Source organism: Labeo rohita, unplaced genomic scaffold (assembly GCF_022985175.1).
Source record: "Labeo rohita strain BAU-BD-2019 unplaced genomic scaffold, IGBB_LRoh.1.0 scaffold_2043, whole genome shotgun sequence".
NCBI classification, from domain to species: Eukaryota; Metazoa; Chordata; class Actinopteri; order Cypriniformes; family Cyprinidae; genus Labeo; species Labeo rohita.
Genome location: NW_026128268.1, coordinates 2,246 through 11,204, shown reverse-complemented (window position 1 = coordinate 11,204; position 8,959 = coordinate 2,246). Strand labels below are relative to the sequence as shown.

General features: G+C 40.3%; 1 long non-coding RNA gene across 2 annotated transcripts; it reads left to right on the top strand.

Moving 5' to 3' along the window:
• The first annotated feature begins 1,014 nt into the window (after nucleotides 1-1,014).
• LOC127159270 (uncharacterized) lies at nucleotides 1,015-2,820 on the top strand. 2 transcript variants are annotated; one of them, XR_007826401.1, is made up of 3 exons: nucleotides 1,015-1,290; nucleotides 1,835-1,881; nucleotides 2,078-2,820. It is a non-coding gene; the product is annotated as an uncharacterized LOC127159270 (long non-coding RNA). The 2 variants fall into 2 exon arrangements; XR_007826402.1 differs by having other exon boundaries at nucleotides 2,053-2,820.
• Nucleotides 2,821-8,959: the final 6,139 nt, after the last annotated feature.

The following is an 8,959-nucleotide window of genomic DNA, read 5'->3' as shown; positions in this document are numbered from 1 at the left end:
AGGATTATCTTTCAAAATTTGATCCCTTTGCACTCTCATACTATCTGATATATTATTATTACTGTGAACCTTAACAAAAGCTTCTACCAACTCCTCTGCCTTTTCTATATTCGTCCTTTTATATTTACCTTCTTTTATTAAGACTGGAATACTTTTATTCATTTGCTTCCCACCCATTTTCCCAATCATATTCCACATATCACTTATATCTATGTCTACACCAATTTCATCACAAAACTTTCTCCAATAATTTCTTTTTGTTATCCTTATTACCTTCCTTACCTCTGCCTGAGTTCTCTTATAGTTAATAAAGTCATCAAAAGAGTATGATTTTTTAACTTGTCTTAGAGCTCTGTTTCTAATTTTAATTACTTCACTACATTTTTCTGTCCACCATGGTACAGCCTTTCTCATTCTAGCTCCTTTACTCTTCCCTATTATCTCTTGTGCTGTGCTACACAATATAGAATTTATTTTGTTATTTGCATCTTCTACATCTTCAAAATTAAATTCCGTACTAAGCATTTTAACTTCACACACCTTTTTATACTTAGCCCAATCTGCATCTTTAAACTTCCATCTTGCCATATTCTCCTCATGACATTCATCCACTTCTATCCCTATTGAGCATTTTATGGGATAATGATCACTTCCTAGAGTACTCTGATATAAAACTTCCCATTCAGCTAAGCTATTGGATACAATTGTTAGATCTATTACCGAATTTCTCCCTCTAATTACATCTAACCTTGTTATGTTTCCATCATTTAAACATACAAAATCATTACAATCTAAAATTTCTTCTATTACATACCCGTTTTGATCATTATTTACACATCCCCACAAGGTTGTCACCACCGCGGTCTCTGTGGCTCCCTCTAACCGCTGTCAGCGGGAACCCTCACCGGAGTTCTAACCCACTACATATCCCACAATGCCGTACCTGGGGTCCCCCACTTCCGGTTCCGGGTCTCTCGTAGCGCTTCCTCTCTGGCGGCCATTTTAGGCCGCCGGTCGGAGGCGCTCAGTGCGAAGTTTGGTTAGTTTGACTATCATCCTGAGCGTTTTCTTTTCTGGTGTTTTTCCGTTGCCGATTGGACTGTGTTTCTCGTGTTTTGATTTATCGCTGCCTGCCCCGACCTTCTGCCTGGACTATCGTTTATTCTCTGGATTTTCCCCGTTGCACTGTTTGCTGGTGATTAACTCTGCCTGTCTGACTACGAGTTTGTTAATAAACATGTCGCAAATGGATCCCACGCCTCCCGAGCAGTCACTGACCGCACAACAAAGGTACTGTGTGCATTAAAATCTTCGCACCACACTATGTTAGAATTTCCATCTGCTCCAATGTTTTTAGTTAGCTCTATATTTAATCTTTTACAGGGATTATAAAAATTTATCACTCTAATATTACGATTATCTGCCCTTACATCAATCACAACTGATTCATACTCCTCATTCACTTTCACCTCCCTATATGCTATCCCTAGCTTAACAAGAGTGACCACTCCTCCTCCATTTCCATTAATTCTATCTTTTCGTACTACTTCATAACCTTGGACCACATAACTTAAGTTGATTAAGTTATGATTCTTGTACACATACTATATGTGGTTTAACCTTAAAATCATCTAACCATTTCTTGAACTCTAACCCATTTGATATCAAACTTCTTGCATTTCACTGCAAGATTAAAAACACCATTATACTCCTCCACATACTGTCTGAGAGTTTGCTACATGCAACTTCAGGTTCTCGTTTATCTGTTCTACTGTAATACCTTCTACATTCAAATACTTTTCTGCCGCTCTTAGGATTATTCTTGTTCTTTCAGTTCTACTCTCAGATTGGGCCGAACAGTTTACTACTTCTACAATGAAGGTAAGAAATGCCATCTTATCCTTAATGATCTTAATATCATCTTCTTTCCCCTGATTTGAACACTCATTTCTCATTCTCAAGTCTGCAGCCTTTTCTTCTACTTCTTTCTTTTCATTCAATTTAACCTTCTTGATTGCCTCTGCATATGTTAATCCTTCAGTATCTTGTTAGTTCTTTCCTCTATCGATCTTTTTAGGCTGCATCCTGTGACTGCTGATTGGCTCCGTAAGCTGTCAATCATCATTATCAGACGTGACGCGGACCTATCTGCTGCGAGTGAGGTTTCTACCGGCAGAGTTGAAAGGACGCTGGAAGGATTGGATGGAGGGAGCTGTTTCTTTTGCTCCCGGACTGTTGAGGTTTTTGCTTGTTTTTGTTTGTTTTGATTTATGGCGAAATTTGTTTGTTTTGTTTGACAACTGTTAAACCTTACCACCTTTCGATTCGTTGTTTTGCTTTGTTATTTCTTTGTTTTGGATGGCATTGCTCTCTGAGCTTTGTTAAGCTAATGTTTACTCTTTACCCAAGAGGAAGGTGGATAAGGAAGATGTCGTACGACTTCTATTGTGCAACACTTAGGTAACACTGTGTATAGAGACCCCAGGTAAGAGGTGAACGCCACTTTTTGTATGTTTTTATTTTGTTAGCTGAGAGTAGGGAAGCATACGGCGCTTGGCGCTGAAGATTTATTTTCTTTCTTTTTTTCTCTTTCCCCCCTTTAGCTAGGTTAGAGGTTGGAAATAAGTTTGACTTTTTTTGTTGTTGTTTATTTCGTTTCTTTGGCGTCACTAGCATCCCCTTTTCTCTTGGGTTATTTTTGTTTTGGTTTTCTTTGCCCAACATTGTAAAACTTTGTACATAATGGTTGTTTTCTTATATATACTTTTGTAAATAGACTTTTTTTGTAAATATACTGTGTACTCCTTTTCACTTCGTACATTAAAACCACTTTTTTTGGCAGTTCCTTTGTCTTTCCATTTTTTGTCTCCTCCTTTCTGCAGTGTTGCCACAATCTCAGTGTTACTCCCTTTGACCCCTAGACCATCTTAAGGGTCATAACAGGCACCTTAATGACAACCACAAATTAATAAGGTGGGGGTTTGCAGGTTACACAGCTATACTATTAATTTACTTTCTTCTTTACACCATTCCAACATCTTTGGCTATATTCATGGCGAGAACCAGTTAATCCATACATAAGTCTGTCTTACACACAAGTTGAGGAAGGAACAATTTAGAATCTTTGATTCACATAAACTGCATGTCTTTGGGCTGAGGCAGAACATGCAAACTCTACACAGAAAGGCTTCTAGTTCATTCCGGGGTTTGCTGTGAGGCAGCAGTGCTAACCACCGAGCCACTGTCATCCTTGCTTTTTTATATACATGTAATATTTAATAAAATGTGATTTACATTATAAAAAGTATTTAACCTTTCAATATGAAAATATTTACAATAGGACAATGTATTGTAATGTGTTTTATTGTCCTTAATGTTTCTTATATTATAACAGTGTTTCTCTGTTATGCTTTAGACGGAGATTTGTCATTTATGGTGGTATAGATAGTCGTATTAGTCTTTCTTCATGCCTCAAATAACAACCGCAGCAGCATTGTGTTGGATTGCTTTCTGAATGCTGTGGCCAAGTATAGAGTGCCCTCTAGGGTCAGAACAGATCATGGAGGAGAAAACAACGCTGTCTGTGTGATGATGAACATTTTCAGGGGCCTAGGAAGAGGCAGGAGCACTCATAACCAGCATGTTGAGAGGCTCTGGGGTGACATGTGGCAGGGGTTGACTAATGTTTATCATAATCTCTTCGAGTCAAGGTATATTGGACATAGACAATGTAGGGGATCTACAGAAGTCAATTTAGCTCAAAGGGAATCATTTAAGTTTGAACAGAATCTCCGTTTTACAGCGGATCAATGAATCGGCCAGTGATTCATTGAGCGAGCCGTATAACATCAATTCTGTACTGGATACTACTATCCAAAATATCGTGAAAACACTATTTATTAGTTTAAGGCAGTTTAAGACATTAATTTATAAGCACAAAACACAAGATACTTCTCTTTTAAGTATAAATAGGAATTTACTGGAAAAACCTAAGACATATACACTAATCTAACACATAGACGCGCATTCACACATTCATACAAGTTGTGGAAAGAGAGAGAGAATGAGGAAAGAATGAGTTTAGAAGAGTGAAAATGTGAAATCCCAAGTTTATAGCATAAGTATATGCAATTGCTTAGACCTGAACAACCATCAATCATTTAATTAACCCTCGCGTTGAGTTTCTCAATGAGGTTATTAAACTTTATATTAAATGCACCAGTTCACCTAGAATCTGGAGGTTGTACTTGCGTTGCCTTTGTGTTAAGGGGTTTCCTTTGATGACGTCATTGCAGAAAGGGGTTCCCCAAGGTTGCTGATTGGTTGGAAGTTCGTGGTCGTTGGAAGTGATGTCTTGGGCGTTGGCTGGAGGATGGAGTCGTGTACGCTGGTCGAAGTTTTGAGGCAGGCACGAAGTCTGAGACACGGCTTAGCGGCAAAACTTAGAACACGAAACTCTCAACGGAAAGAAAAGATTAAAGTAAAAGAAAGAAATGTGACAATCTCCTCATGTTTTTGTTTAGAGGAGTGGCTGGCGTGCAAGCCAGGAAATGTTCAAAGAACGCAAAAAGCAGCGGCAAAAATGATGGCAAAAAGCATGGCTAAAAGAGATGGCACGAAGCACAAACTAAAAGCATGGCTAAAAGCAATGGTTAAAACCAATAGCTAAAGCTAAAAGCAACGGCTAAAAGCATGGCTAGGAGCGATGGAAATAGCTAAAAGCAAAATTTTATGGTGTCCTGTGGTTTTAAACTCAGCTTTGGACACATCCCAAAATGGTGTCTTGACCAATTAGATGTTGTTTTAACTCGGGATATTGCTATGTTTCTCCTCCCAAAACATAAATCAGCATGTTATCTTATCAGTCACATGGTCAGAATTTTCCCGCTCTTGCAGAGTATAATTTGGCCATGATTCCTATAACATGAATACAACGCATTTGACAATGAATTGATCGGTGGAAACATTCAAAGCATGAATTTTCAAACTCATACATACCAAACATGAATATAAACCCTTAAGCTATTCAATAGTTATTAAAAAGGACATACACAACGAGTTATTAGAACATAATAGACAAATGTGTGGGTAACATACATAGTAGGGAGTTATGCAATGGTCTGATGTTCATTCATAAGTCCTTTTAAGCATTATTTTGGTGCATATTTAGGTAAAAGGGACAGTCTCTGTCATTCTGTGAACTAAGGGCATGTTCCGAGGAACAAAGGAATTTAGAAGGAACTCGGTCTGGTTCTTGTCTTGGGTGGGGGAGCACCACCCAACAAAGTTTCCTCATGTGATGGTCCTGATGTGCTGTATCTTTGACCATTAATCTTGGGTTTCTTGCCCCAAAATTGACAATCTCCTTTCTGAGTTGGGATTATCAATAATTGTGTTCTTTTGTTTTAATGTTGCAAGTTGTTCAAAGCTGTGAAAGTTGGTTGGTTAGGCTTACTTCAGGCTGGCTGGCGCCAGGATATCCTGGACAGATTTATGACGTGGTCCTGGGCCTCTTTGTGGAATTTGGCTCTTTGGTTTCAACCAAATGTTCTGATCGAATCTTCCATTTGTCTGATTCGTTCTGATACCCTACAACAATGAAATGCACCTATGGGCTCTTCACTATGTCTACTTGCCAAGGATAAACCGAGACTTGACTGCGTTCACCCAGCAATGGAACAACCATGGGTTGAGAACAGAAAGACATCAAACACAAATGCAATATAGGACATTTTTAGCAGACCAGCCCAACCAGCAGATGAAACTGACGCACCATCTGAACAAGGACAGACCACATCGGGAATGCAAGGGGAAGCAAACGTTGACTGGCGACCAGAAAGAGTCGCAGTACTACAAAATTGCTACACTTTGGAGAATGCGACCTTTGAGCAACTTGCTGCACAATTTGATCCGCTTGGCGGTGCGCAAGGAGAACTTGAACTGGACATACTTTGTATTTTGTTTTGTAATTTTTGACACCTTTAAATAGCTAATAACAAAGGGCAAGTTGATCACAAAATATAACTACTTACGGTTGCATATTATAGTTGACTTTCAATGGACAATCATAGAGCTAACTTTTACTAATAGTATATGTTCTATTATACATTATTGCTTTCAGGTTTTATTGTATTTCATGTCAGCAAAACCCATTCAACTTATTGAGAAAAAACTTTGTGAAATTTGTTCACCTTTTTACATAACATGTTGTGACAGTCATTTCATTTTAAGGTCAATGCGAATCAAAAACACTGTTGAGGTATTCTAAAATAAAATGGCCCAGGTCCCACACCAAAATTGACTAATTCTTTTTCTCTTACTAATTATTTTTTGGCAATCAAATTCATTTAGATCTTGCCCCAAAAGGTTTATCAGAACTGTAATGAAAATTCAGCAGATTCAGATGCTTACACAAATATTAGTAGAGTTTATTTAATATGAATAAACATAAATCTGTTCTGATTTGCAATATAATAATGCCAGCATATCCATTTAATTTACGGGTGTACCAAAGTTTCCAGACACAGCCACCATGTCTTTGTGTAATGTTGAGTGAGAGACGAGAGCCGAGCGGATCCATATGCAAGCTTTTATTCAGGGAACAAGACAGAGACATGGTCAAGCAGGCAGGGTCAGAACAAAAGCAAACAGCAATGTATGGGCGAGACACCGGAATAGTCCGAGAGGCAGGCGTTGGTCAATCAGCGGCGAACATAATCTATAAGGGAAAGGCAAGAGAATAATCTGTTTAACGAGCGAGAAGTCCAGAAGGTAGGCGGCGAGACAGACAAGACGAAATGGCCAGGCGAGAAAGCTAAACACAGGGAACTCGGGAACTAGGAAACTAGGGAACTACGTAAAAACAACAATACAATAAACCACAATGATAACCACAATACTCCGTAATCTACAGAGGGAAAGTCCGAGGCTTTTATAACACGCCTGATTGGCCACAGGTGCTGACTCAATCAGCGCGCTGGATGATGGGAGTAGTAGTCCGGGGTGTAGTGTAACAGTCTGTGTGAAATGATAGAGCGAGTGCGACATCTGGTGGTGAGGGGACCGAAGGTCACCTACCAGATTCATGACACTTTGTTTGCTTATTGCTGTATTATTAAATATTTCATGCTAATAATAAGTCTATGGGAGGGGCTGAAACCACTCTCATACCAAAACATATGTCACCTGAAAAAAAAATTGTGAGATTGGTAGAAGTCCCTATTGATTAAAGATAAAGAGCGAACAGTGATTACACATGCACAGATAAACATTTGAGGACTTTGTGTACAAGAATTGTCAGGCTTAGACATTTCCAAAACCAAGAGATCCTTTTATTGCAGTGAACATCAGTTCTTTGAATTCCTCCTCTTCAGACACACGTCTTGGCAGGTACAGAGTCAGGGCACTGGTTGATGCATAGGGAATTCTGGGTGGCTCTTCTTGTTCATAAAATTAAATTCGACAGTTTTGCTGAAATCCCATTGGAGGGACAGAATCTGCAGCAGTGACAAATGCTAATAGATCCTCAAAGGATAAGTGTAAGTGTGTAAGTTTGGGCATAAAAAAGTTCTACAAAGTTACACATCTCAAAGTCCACTCCAAAGGGAGATATTTCGTTTTTAAAAAATCTCTTTTCAAGAACTACAACGAATGTCTCCTTTGGACTACAGCGTTTGTTTTCTGCATGCAATGATGTCACAACGCAGTCCATTAAAATATCATTAACTTAAATCCCGCCTATGGAAATTCAAATTGTTTGGGTTCGGGTAGGGACGAGGTGGGGGATTAGCCTAACCTTAGCGATGCACTGCTTCAACGAGACGCAGCGCGGCGTGTATAAACACAAGCATTGATTAGAGTGGCACTTCACAGCAGTAATGCGCCGCAGACGTGTGCAGTACAGAGGCTTGAAACACATGCCGAAACCACAATCTACTACGGTTGCCAAGTCTGAGCCGTAACGCACCACAGACGTGTGCAGTGTGTGGTAAGAGATTTATTCATTATACAATGTAGACAGCTTCACTTATAATGTGAGTGCTTTTTAAAATGCATAAACTTGCAGTAGATTAGGCTGATCAATGATGATGTTCTTTGATAACGTTAGGCTGCTTTCATCTCAGATGTTTCATCAAAACATATTAAACAGTTTCCGATCATTAATCGGGTATGACAAGACAAGGAAAAATGTTGTCCTGACATTCCGACTGTCACGCTGTCGTGGTGTGCGAGGAACGAGGAGCATATGAGAGAGTCCAATGCACACACTTTATTTAGAAAATCCACAAGGAGGCAGGAACAGACAGGAACGACGGAGTAATACAGAATAAACATAAACTCAAACGAACAGCAAAGGAAGACAATACAATCACCGACAAACTAGGTAGAACACAACCAAACCTTAAATACGCTAAACTAACCAATAAGGAGACTGCACTGAGACAAAGACGTAACAAATAAGAAACGGAACAGGAAGACCAAATATGGGCATACACAAGGGGAAAACACATAAAAAAGGATCCAAAAGGCATGACATTACCCCCCCCTCCCATAAGGCGCGTCCCGCGCTGTAACAAAATACATCGGGGTGGGAAAGTGGGCTCCCTGGAGGCTCGTGTAGAGCAGACACAGGAGAGGCATGCCTCCAGGGCGAGTCAGGGAGCTCAGGGGCCCACAGCAGAGCAAACAGTCCAAGTGGCCAAGGTGGGTCTGGGAGTTCGGGGAGCCATGGCCAAGAGCATAGTCCCGGCGACCATGGCGGGTCAGGGAGCTCAGGGAGCCACGGCCAAGCACACTGTCCAGGTGGCCATGGTGGGTCAGGGGGTTCAGGAAGCCATGGCCGAGTAAACAGTCCAGGTGGCCATGGTGGGTCAGGGGGTTCAGGAAGCCATGGCCGAGTAAACAGTCCAGGTGGCCATGGCGGGTCAGGGGGGTAGCCCCCCCTCACAATTATTTTGGG